Genomic DNA, 13,166 nt, shown 5'->3' with positions numbered 1-13,166 from the left:
TGTGATATAATTTCTTATGGCTATTTTTAAATTTCATTTTGTTTTTTAGAGTTCTTATTTAATTTATAATATCAACAAAAGGATAGCAAGGATTTGATGAACTATTATAATTATAGATTTTAAAAAAGTTATAATAAATATATCTTATTACATTATTTGTTAAAAATATGTACATCCCTATTAATTTAGTTGAAAATGAGACATTGCCTTGCTTTATAGGGCAATCTATAGGAATTCTTATAAATCTTATGTTATTTGACAAACAGAGATATATTATATTAGAATAAATAACATACTATGTCACTATCTAACGAAAACAGTGCAAAAGGAATTCCATAGAGTGCGCTAAAAACCAATTCAATGTTTCATTATATAAACTAAATTAACAGTAGTGAGAGTGACGCATGGTTCAGAAAGAGATATTTTTACAAATCAAAAATAGTTTTAAGGATATTAAAAATGCGGTAATTTAATTAAATTAGATTTGATTTAATTTATATCAGTAAATACAATTTTTGTACAAATGTAAATTTAAAAATTTAATTTTTTAGTAAAATATTAATTAATTTATTTAAGTAAAATTAAGATACCAAAATGAAAACAAATATGAATATATTAACAAAATATAGGAAAATCATAATTTTTAAACATTTTAACAAGTACCTACTGGAATACTTTGTTAAAAATATTCTTGATGAATGGAATTCCATTCATCTATACACACGGTCAATCAATAATCTTCCAGTAAAAATATTCTTTATTGTGACAATGATGTTTTTTTTGTTTTAAATAGCCAACCATTTTTAAAAAAGAATGGGAAAACATTATAAAGATGTATAATAAAATAAAATAAACTTATTTATTATTCACACGTTTTATGATAGATTTAGAAAATATTTATATTGCTTATGCTGTATTTTTAATTAAGTTGAATAAATAATATTAATATATTATTTATTTGAAAATTGTTTTATCTGTTTGGAAAAAAAAATTAATTAGCATTAAAGTAGTTCATTATTCATTATATATTCATTTTTCATTTTTGAATAATATTATAACGAAAAATTTTACCATTTGACATGTATTAATTAATACACAGAATGTTTAGGAAATACAAAAATAGGATACACAGACAAATAGAAAAATAAAATGAATAAAGAGACTCTGAAGACGGAAGAAGTAATAAGATATCAAAGCACTGTCTAAGTCGCTCTTTTATTAAAATAACTCAACAGAAACTTATGAGGCTGAGATCAGGAAATGCCATCTATGATTATATCTTATAAGGGAAGAAGCTGCATCTGATTTTCTATTTTAAGTATACATTTAATAATAATAATGAAAATAATTCTTATTTCATAGTCATTATATCTATTTTATTATATGAGAAATGTAATAATTAATACAAAATAAATTAAATATCTATTTAAGAGGTAGTTTATCGGCTTTATCAGTTGACAATGGCAATAAACTATTTATTACTAAAAAGATGGCAATAACTTCAATTCATATTTCATTCAATTAAGGAGTTTATTTCAAAAGTCCATGTATATATTTTTGGAAAGTAATTATTTAATAATAATTATGGGCGTATCTCGTGTATATTTTTAAGTAAATTTTTTATTGAAAATATTTATTTGTAATAAATATTTGAAAAGAGTAACTGTTGAAATAAATTGAGTAAAATTTTGGTGTTCATTTTTTTATTTGTGTACATTCTTTAATTTTAAGTAGTGGATACAGTTAAATTTTGGTATAAAGCTCCCTAACTATTATTTAAAAAAATCTGACAAAAATAGGAACAACTGTTACTAGTTTTCAGGACCTTTTTTAATAAGTAATCAAATAGTTATATGTTAAAAGAATAAAATTTTTGCGCCTTGAAAAAATACAGATCAGCTAAAAACGGTCAAATAGAATTTTTTATTATGGTTTATTTTTTACTGAAAATGTTTTTGAAAAACACAGCAGAGGCAAGGGGTGGTTTCTTTATTATGATTAAATTAACATGTCCTCTTTAGCGAGAGTGGATCCCGATGCAGATTCGAGCAATTATAGCCCTGGCTGTTTATTTAACTGCTTAACCCCTAAATATCTGGCCCCTGTTTGAGATTCTAGGCTTAAGCTAAACATTCCCTAGGTAATCAACAACATAAATAACAGGCTTGGTTAATTTATTAATTTTAATTATTTATAGTGTAAGAATAACGAATACATAAAATTTTATTATGTGAACTTTGAATTTATCAAACAGAAAAACTAATTAATCATTCAGCCAAAACTAAGGAGCAGTCAGTAGATAAATATGGATGAACCAGCTCTTTTCAGGAATCAGAAATAATATTGACTCTCTTATGATTCACTGATATAGAAGAGAAGAATAGTAGTATTATGAAAATTAGTAGTAAGAAAAATTATTATGTTATTAAATTAAATAATAAATAAAAAAATATTTAACATGCAGAAATCAAAATTAGAACATTGTCAAAATTTCTAAAGAAGGACAAATAATAAATACCATCCAAACGGTTTATTGTTGGAACGGTTGGTTGTTGGTTTATTGTAGATTATCATTGAAGGTGATATATAATTTTAAAAAATTATACAAATAATATTTTATAATATTAATCTTAAAACGTTTAAGTTATTTCATTCTCAATAATGGATTATGTATATCGAACTGTGTAGACTAGGCGATTAACTAAACGTGTTTTCTCATGATTTTGTCTTGTGCATTCAAGATGCGAAAACTTTTAAATAAAATACGGCTCTGACAAATTGTCGAATAACTAAGTCTGAAATTGACTTATAGAAGTAAAAACTAAATATATTAAAACTTCGTTACACCATTGCCCCAGAACCAGAGCTCCTATAACCGAAACCCTTTAATTAGCAAATTATAAAAAAGGAAAACAACTCACATGTACATTGTAGATAGTTCTGGATTAAGGTATTTTTTAAAATAAAATAAAAAACTATAATTAATGTACGAATTTATAATAGGATATAACTTTTCTTCTTGTTTCCGAAAAAAATTACAAGAATATAAATAAAAATGTGTGCATCTTTGCTGTGTTCGTAACATCTGTTCACTGATTAAGTTTCATCCCATTCTATCATGCCCTTACTCTTTTAATACCTTCATAGGGCATCAAATGGTTATTATTTTCCCTTTTAAAAAGTACAGAAAATTAAAATTAGTTCCCATTTACTGTCCCAGTAAGTGAAAATTCACAAAACAGATATAGTTATTATTATTCTGTACGAAAGCGAATAGAACAATATCAATATAATAGAAAATAAACTTGCCTCAAGGTTTCATAAGACAATTAGAGCATTGGAGGAAGGCTTACGAGGCTGCTGGAAAATTCAGTAGGCTATACAATTAGGAACTGTGTGATCTGCACCGCTCCCCGGGGGTCTTAGTGGGGCGGGTCCGGCGGGGAAGGATGACCTTTTTTGTGTTAAGATCTCCTCTAGCGAGATTGTGACATCGTACATCGACCAACCTATTCGCCATAATTGTCTGTTTGAGAAGTCAAGTAAGTAAGGCTACCACGGAAGGTGGGAGTGGAAGGTTTCACCACCATCGACCAACCTACTCCCTATGTCCATCTTAGTAACTTCGATGCTCTACAGCTTCGATTCTGGCCGTAAATAAATATTGACCATATTTAGTGACTCTCCTTAGAATAGGTCTATAACCTGTAGGATAACAACTTTATATGTCAGTAATGACCAAGTAGGAGATATAAAAAAAAAAAAGTAGAAACAAATAGAAATAAGATTTTATATGACCCAATAGAGGCATCGTATGTTGCCGGTTAAATAGGACTTAACATTATTATTGCAAATGTAAATGGAACAACGATATAGTACCGGAGTGTTATTTAGGGATTGGCGGTGACTGACGTTAATCTGCAATTTAAATGTAATTTGAAATACGTCACTAAATTAGGATTGTAGAGGTGTATGTATCATTGGAGTGTCCAACGGGACAAACTTTAGTTCAAGTTTATCCGAGTGGGCCGGTGACGCGAGGGGGAGCGATAATGGCAATGAGTTATGGGCCAAGTTACGCGTTGGAAACACAGCTCCGTCCAAATCTAATTAATACCGGTCCTCTCTTTCTCTGTTTGTGCCCTCAAATTGATTTCCTTGGTTTGTTCCTTCCACTGATCCCAGAAACACAGTTAAGTGAGAAAATTGAAGTAAGCTTCAGTATGAATCGGTCGTCAAGCTCAACTGCACGGCAAGAAAGTTTCAGTCCCCAACCAAATTTTTTAAAATAAAAGTTAAAGGTGAAGAACTTTTACTAAAAAAAATCTAAATTATATATAAATGAGGCATTCGGTCATAAATACCCAACGTTTGCTGAAAAATCGATGTTTCAGGTATCACCGGATTGTTTAGGATTAATTTCATAGATTTATGAACTCCCTAACCACCCAAAACCCCTAGTTTCTAACCTTGCTTCCTCTTCCATACTGAGGATCCTCTGAGGTTCCTGAAAAGAAGATGGCCACAAGACCTGCTAATGTAAAATGTAATTACATTATGGTACATCATACCATTGCTACCAATGGGTAGTTTCTCTACACGCCTATATCATACCATTCTAAACTAAAATCAAATTTACTGGATGTATGGATATTAATGTACAGTTGTAAATAGCAATATATAAATAAAAAAGATTTATAAAAGACATTTTTGATAATTTACATTCTTAAAAGAATGATGAGTTATGTTAGAAATTGAAGATAAAACATGTTATTAACAAACATTTTTACATTGGGAAAGTTTTATTCTTTTATTTATTACATTTTACGTCTGAGAGTCTAAATTATAGTATGTTTAATTATTTAATAAGCGAAATGCTACTTCAACAAGAGGACTATGCTGAACGTAAAGCCAGTCCTACTGCACTGGCGGTATGTGTGGTTTGACGGGTGAACCACCGTAAAGGCGGTTTTTACCAGCTGTCTTCCCTCGTAGTTTGCTGTGATGTGTCATCGGCTGTGTCATGAAAACTAACATTTTAAACTTTTAATTTTCTCCATTTCATTTTTTTATTTACAGAAATTACTCGTGGGATCTGTCGCTTGTATTTATTCGGAAAACTCTGATGTGTTTTTAAATTTATTAATTTCTATCATAATAATATACATTTATTTTAAACTAACAAGTCATTAAAAAATTAGGATATATAGTCCTCAAAACATCTCCTAACTACTATAATTTTTTCCACGTGCAATATACATATTAATAATAATTTATATTATCAATTGAAGCAAGAATATGAAAAGGCACGAGACATAAATTGTTCTAATGGTTTTAAAAAAGTCAAAAAATATATTTTGTATTGTTCATGTTCCATAACAGGTAAAAAGTTGGAGTTTTGGTGACAGACAAACAAACATATTACACAGCTATACAAAAAAATAGGGAAATATTTTGCACAAAAGAGTAATTCTCATTAAAATTATAATTAGTAAGATTCTTATTTCAATTATATCAATTTTTTTTTTTTAACAATATTACGATTTTCCTTAATAATAGAATATTTTCACATCTACTCCTACTTGTCATTATTTCAATTTACAGAATAGTCATTACAATAAAATTAAAAGTTATGAATAATAACAGGATTATAATAGTAATCAATTAATTATAGAAACATTCATAATGAATTGGAAGATCGTGGACTGACCGTATGTAACATATAAAAGGAAGATCGTCCGTTTGAGGTAAAAAAACTCGAATAGTAATTAAACTATTTATTGTGAGCCTACGTTTCGCCCCACTTTGCAGGGCTTTATCAAAATTAAAAAAAAAAAGAAAGATACGAACAACTAAAATAGTGTAATAAAATAAGAGAATAGATAATATGAAATAAGCGTATAGTAATTTTAAGCCAAAACTATAATGCTGCACAAATATGCACGAATCGACAATATTTTCACACACAGTTTAACTTAATGAGCATTTAACGGATGTTACACCAGGCCGGTGAACGTAATTCAGAATGAATGGAAATATTTTTAAAAAATATGGTTCTGTTTATGATGTTTTGTTTTTATTTTATTTTTTTTGGTCCAAGTATTTCAATTAAGACTAACATAGATTTCTCGGAGCTATAGTGAAAAAATATTGATAGACCTAGGTGGGAATCGTACCCACAAAATTCTGAACTAAGCAATCTGGGACCCTTGTTCTAACCTGCTAGGCAACGAATGTATTTTATTTTATTCCAACATTTATTTTTCAATTACTTTAATTTATCTGACAGTAAATATGGCGTAAATAGATACATTTATTAATTAAATAACAATGTTTTGGGGACATCAAGTGCCCTCCATGGTAGCCTTACTTATCTGACTTTTCAAACAGACAATTATAGCGAGTAGCTTGGCCGATGTACGACATGTTACAATCTTACAAAAGGATATCATAACACTAAAGGCAATCCTTCCCCACCTGGGCCGCCCCCCTAAGACTCCCGGGAAGCGACGGTCCTATATCACTTTATCAAATATTAGCTTAAAACGGGAAGATAGTTAAATCGAGCAATATTTAAAAAGCGCCTGAAATTAAAAAACGGCGTGAAACCCTCCACTCCCACCCTCCGTGGTATCCTTACTTATCTTACTTTTCAAACAGTCAATTATAACGAGTAGGTTGGTTGATGTATGACATGTTACAATCTCACAAGAGGAGAAAATGACCCAAAAACACAATCCTTCCCCCCCCCGGGTCTTATATATAATTATAGATCATATACGATTATAGACTCTCTCTTTTACTATGTTTTTTAATTTTTTTTTAACTGCATTTAATTGAAATATCTGTGATAATAATTAGTCTGTAATATAATCAATAGTACTTAACTAAAAATATTCAAGAACTTTTAGTAAAATAGTTGGAAACATAAAGAAGCGAGTGGGACAACAATTGGAAAAAAAATATTACTGTTGTACCTTACTCTTAGCCTCGCTGCGTAAGGTACAGATTTAGGACTTCCTTTGTTTGCCTGCCTTGGCGACTAACTGGAGCCGACGGGGGCCCAACAATACCGACTTTTTTTTATAGAATTCTGTTATATCGTAGAGCTCCCGTTAATTTTTTTGGTGCTACAGAAAAAAAACTTCCATTTATCATCAGTTTTTTACTTCGTTCAGACTGTCATTTAGTGACACCATCTGATCCTGATGTTGATTGAGAATATTTAGGTTGACAGTTTCAGTACCAGATGGTGTCATGTCGAACATTAAAAAAATATATGTATATCTGAATAACAACATAGTACTATCAAATTCGCAGATTTCTATTTTAATTTCATTTTTCGAAGAAAAACACTGCTGTAATATTAGTTCCCTATTGTTGTACTTTCTAATTTTTTCTCTTAGAAAACAAGAGCAATTATTCGTTAGAATTTTATTAAATAAAATCACATGCGACTAACTTGGAAATTTAACACAAGACTGATAAGACAGGAAACTGCACGTCGATATCGATTATTATAATACTTACTCGACAAACGGTATAAACTTTCAATCCAATACAAATTACTGATCTACATGATTATAATAAGGCCTATCTGGACAAACGGAGTTGAGCTTTGGGGCCACACTGAGCCTTAAAATTCTTCTCGTATCCATCCAATTATCACTTGGTTACAAATAAAATCATCCATAAACACCTTAATATTCCATATTGAACCGATATAGAAGTAAAAAAAAAATTAAATAAATTGTTGCTGAGTTGGAGATTTTACACCAAAATCATTTCCTAGCATATTCACTAACCACGAAATCACCAAATTTCATTCGCATACATTTGTAGTTATTAATTAATGACAAGAATCAAAGAGGAAAATTGATATTTCTCAAAAAAAAAAAAAGAATTTCAGTTGTATATTTTTGAGAGAGAAATGCTTTATTTAGCCATGCATGGGGTGATCCTCTAATGCATTGGGTTGCTATAACACAGCGTACCCATCAATCCATAATTGGACATTTATACACTACAATATATTTTTCATACTCCAAAAAATTATCGCCAGTACACTAAATACATTTTTTTTCTTATTAAAAAACTGTTATTTTCCCTTTTCCTTCTCTATACATATATTAGTTTTCCTTCTGTTCGCACAAATCCAAATAGCAATATAACATAACATCTAATAAATCGTTCTCCCTGTTTCACTCACTCATACCTCTTCTCTCCAGTCCACAACCACAACAACCTTTCGGTCGTTTTACATACATAAATACATTTAAAAAACATACGTTACGCTGTGTGCATCTCAGTCGAAAGATTCTACACTTCTTTAATTCATCACTGGTGTTAAAGCTAGTTGATAAATTATAACAAAGGGATAATACTATAGCGATAATATTTGTCTTGTTTAAATATTCCTGACCTCAAAATACAACAGTTTCATGAAGACTGCATAACTCCTGCAAATGCTCAAGCAGTTCTAATAAGACTTCAAACAGTAATATTTATATTGTATATGTAAATAATTTACCGTATAATTTCAAATAACGAAAAAGATGGTCAGGGTTACGGTCAAAAGAGAATCAGAAATAGTTTAAAACTATTTATTATCTAGCCCTCCCAGGTAGAACCGCAGCATTCTTAACTGCACAGGAACTTACTCACCCTTTAAAGGAATGTATAAATAAAAGATAGCAAGGAATGTGGGGTGAAAGTCCACCCAGTAAGTTGAAATATATAAAGAAAGATGTGAAGGATTACATCAAACCGAAGTAGACGCCGTGGAGAAGTAGTGATCACCCGACTCAGAATAGGACATACCCGAATGCAACACATCCACCTCATAACAGGAGAGGCCCCTCCAAAATGTTCAAACACATTTTTAAAGAATCTTATCACTTCAAATTAACTCTGAACCAGTTAGAGATACCAACAAATGTTTCAGTGGCGTTGAGAAACGACGAATCCGTAATAGAGAGAGTGATTAAATTTATCCATAAGACTAACTTAATAATCAGCCTTTAATTATTATGATTATCTATTTATCTTTTCTGTATTTTTTTAATATCTTTATTGAAATTTACAACTTTTTTTAATATTTATTTATTGCTGTTTACAACTGTACATTATAATACATTTGTAAATCTGATCTAAGTTAAATTGGAGTGTTACAGCCGTGTAGAGAAACTACCCATTGGTAGCACTCCAATGACATTTTACATTAGCTGGTCTCGTGGCCATCTTCTTTTCAGGCGTCTCGAAGAATTGTCAGGAATGAAAGAGGACGCAAGGTTAGAAACAAGGTTTGAGTGGTTAGGGAGTTAATAATGGAAGGAGTGATATCTGGTCCGGGCTAGATCGGTTACATATGGAACATTAAGGTCATTATGAATGATTTTATTTGTGACAAAGTAAGGAGCATTGAGGATTTTACGAAGTATTTTGGATTGTAAGGATTGAATACGAGAGGAATTCCAAGGTTTAGTGGAGCCCCAAAGCTCAACTCCATATGTCCAGATTAACCTTGCCTTTTTTTAAAAATTATAATAGTTACTTATCTACTTTTCATCATCCTTTCCCCATCCTTTCCACTATCGTTACGATTATTAAACAAATTATTACTGCCTAGCTATATAATATTTCAAATCTCACGGACATGAGTCCCATTGGTGTAGATTCGTACAACATGCCAAAGTTATGACTCTGCAGAGCAACGAGGCCTTACGAAAACCAACAACCAACGGTCAATGATGACCAGGCTGTTAAACGCCCTTTCAAAACAAACAACAAACTATTTATTTTCCGACGTTTCGCCCTACTTTTCAGAGCTTCATCAGGGCTATTCAAGTTGATAGCTTCAGAGACTTTCAAATTATAAAGCTCTATTCGAATTTATAAATATTACTATTAATAATAGTAATATCTAATTTATTATCGTATCGTAATAAGTTTGATTTAGCTTTTGCTAATGATCCAGATTACGATAGACACGGTATTGTCTGATCAATGCTACTATTAATAATAGTAATATTTATAGTTTTAAGAATATAAATAGATTGGAGTGATGTAAGACCGAAGAACGACTATATTCGACTTAAGAAGATAAATATGCGGCCTTGGAGGCCTTGTAGCGCCTCGATGACAGGGCAGAATATCCCAACAAGAATTTAATAAGGAAGATTTTCCGCTGGTAATCATAACTTTCCCCAACTTTAATCTTCTTACAATCCTTCCACCCTCATCAACCACCTACTTTCTAAAATTTTAGAAATTTGATCTTATCCCGATGAATATTTATGTGACAGGTGTAAACTTCGTGATACTTACGTTTGACATATTAAATGAATTATAAATAAAACTTGAAAACAGAAATTCTCCCATTATTATATTAATTTTGATAACTATGTTTTGTGGTCCATAGGTTCACCCAACGAGAGAGGAAATTAAACATTTGATACACAACTTAGAGCAACAGATCTTTGAAGTTTGGTTGAGGGGCGTTTCTGACCGAGTCTCGACCAGTCTTGCGGAAAATGATCAAGGTTCGCGTAGGAAACGGATGGTGCTCATGAACTTTGATGTATGAGATCCTAACAGAGGATACCTACAAATAATTTACATCGAAATAGCGTCGAATTCTCGTTTCAGTGATTATATTGCCTGCAGAATAGTATATATACCAGAAATTATAATGTAATACTCTGCCGAATCTCATTCTATAAATTATTCACATGCAATTATTTACGACCAGTGCTGCCGAATCGCGTATATTTGAGTGATTATTGGGTATTTATCACCTAAGCGGGTTATTTTTGGGGATCGGGGATTAAGGGTATTTTTTTAACCAGCTATTATTATAAATAGTCTTTCGTTATAAACTATATAGTTGTTTATTTAATAACAAATTTGATCCTTTTTTTCTTTATTCTTTTCAAAACCTTCCAACGTTTCAAGAATCGAGGAATCCTTGAAAATGACCAGAGGTTCGAAACGTTGGAAGGTTTTTGAAAAGAATAAAGTTGAGAAAAAAAGGATCAAATCTGTTTTTAAATAAACTAAACCACTCTCAAACAAGAATATATTAATAAAAATGTATATAGTTGTTCTTCTGAGCATTTGGCCCTACCTGACCATAAAAGAAATGACCTTTCATCGTTCAAATCATGTTGCAGTTCTTTATATCAATGCTGAAGGAAAAGCCTTGGCATATACATGCTGTCATCTAACAAGGGACTTGCATCTGCCTAACTATTTCATCTTTAACATACGTAAGTCTGTTCTCACAAGTCTGCCGCAGACCCAATCCTGGAGTAATTATACTATTTCTAGAAAAGCCTGATCCTCTTTCTAGACACGCATTTACCCCCTCCCACAATATATTTGATATTTTAAGAAAGCTTGACATCAATGTTATTCTGAAGATCTTAATATCAATCCTATCTTATATAAGGAAGTTGAAAAGAAAAACGCGCTTTCGCAAATGAATCGTATTCATGTGAATTTATCCCCAACATTCACTGGATCTGTTAGAGCTTTGTCTAACCCATTGAGACAAGCATAAGAACTTCAAGAGCTCTTAACAAAACTTAATAAATCGACTGATATGACAAAAACCCAAAAATATCTGTCATATTGTGAAAGAATCTCTCTCAACTATGACTATAACACGTTTTAAATTTTAAATAAAGTAAAGTAAACGAATTTGAATCTGACTGAGAACTGTTGACTTAATCTAGTAAAAGCGTTTTTTTTTTCAATATGGCTAATCAACAAACATTATGTTGCTCAGCTTGAGACAACTATGACTAGTGGATGTCAATTTTGGTTTACTCAGAACTACAATTTATATAATGATATAAGATAAATATAAACTGCTGAATGAAATGAAAAGTGATTCCTTAGTGGATATGACAATGTATATACATTTTCCCAGAGCAAGACTTGACTTAACCTATGAGGACTTCTGAAGGATACAGATTCAGAATACAGACTTTTGCTACTTAAGTCAAAGGGTCTTCTACTGTGTTACTTATTATTTTGAATTAAAAAATAATACAGTATTCTGAGTGAAAAAATTCTATAAAATAAGTGACGAATAATGTATCATACTCAGTCCTGAATCAATATTTTACAATTATCTTTCTTGATTTGAACTCTTTCCGTTCTGATTTAAAGCTCGGGAAGCTTTACTACTGCAATAAATCTCTTAAATGAATCAAATAGCAGTGACTTATCTTGTAGAGCCGTAAAAAGAATTATGATTACGGTAGGTTGAGAATCTATTACGTTCTTAATCTACCTTTAATGGCTTCCAATACTATTAAAGGTAAAGTAAAGTGAAATACTAAGAACTCCTTTAAAATCCTAATCTCGTATCCTGGCAGGACAGCAATTTTATCCATCATAAGAACATAACTCCTCTATAACGGACACAATTTATAAAATCTAGAAAATGACTATTTCAGAAATGATGGCACTAAGAGACATTTAGTTATTGTGTAGCCAGCATACAAAAAAAAAAGTCCGCGGTTCTTCTACGCCTCAGAATATTAGAACGGCTACGTTTGCTATTAATTTCTATTTAAAATTTGTTTTTTCATTCGACTATGAAATTTACTAAGGTGAAAATGTGTTTTGCAGTTTGAACATTGACTGGATATGTTTCATTTTTTTAATATTAATTAAAAGCATTTTATTATGACCAGACCTTCACTGAAGTCAAAATTTAGCAGGAGTTATACCCGAGGTAAATTTTAACTAATTGATTTCGCCACTGCTTGTAAGCTTCATGTGCGTATAGATGACACCCCATTGGCTATTTGAGGGGAAAAAAACTTCAAACGCCTTATAAAAACTAATATTAAAGGACTGTAGAATGAATTTTTAAAAAAAAATTTATGTTAAGGAATTAAAAAAATCTAGATAAGGCATCTTCTCGTCTATTAATTGAATATTATTTATATTATGCGAGGAAGAATTTCCGTTAGTTACCTCTTTTTTTTTATACAATTACAGCATAAGTAATAACTCATTTGCACTGATAGCCATATCAATTGAAAGGTGTGAATAATGTTATTAAATTTGAAAATATATATCTGATTGGTAGTTTTTCCTTTTCATAATTTTGTCTTGAACATTATTTTCGGATAAGGAAGGTCGAGTTGAAA

This window comes from Halyomorpha halys, unplaced genomic scaffold (genome assembly GCF_000696795.3).
Source record: "Halyomorpha halys isolate HHAL.00 unplaced genomic scaffold, Hhal_1.1 Scaffold422.1, whole genome shotgun sequence".
Lineage (NCBI taxonomy): Eukaryota > Metazoa > Arthropoda > Insecta > Hemiptera > Pentatomidae > Halyomorpha > Halyomorpha halys.
This window is presented reverse-complemented; position numbering follows the sequence as displayed.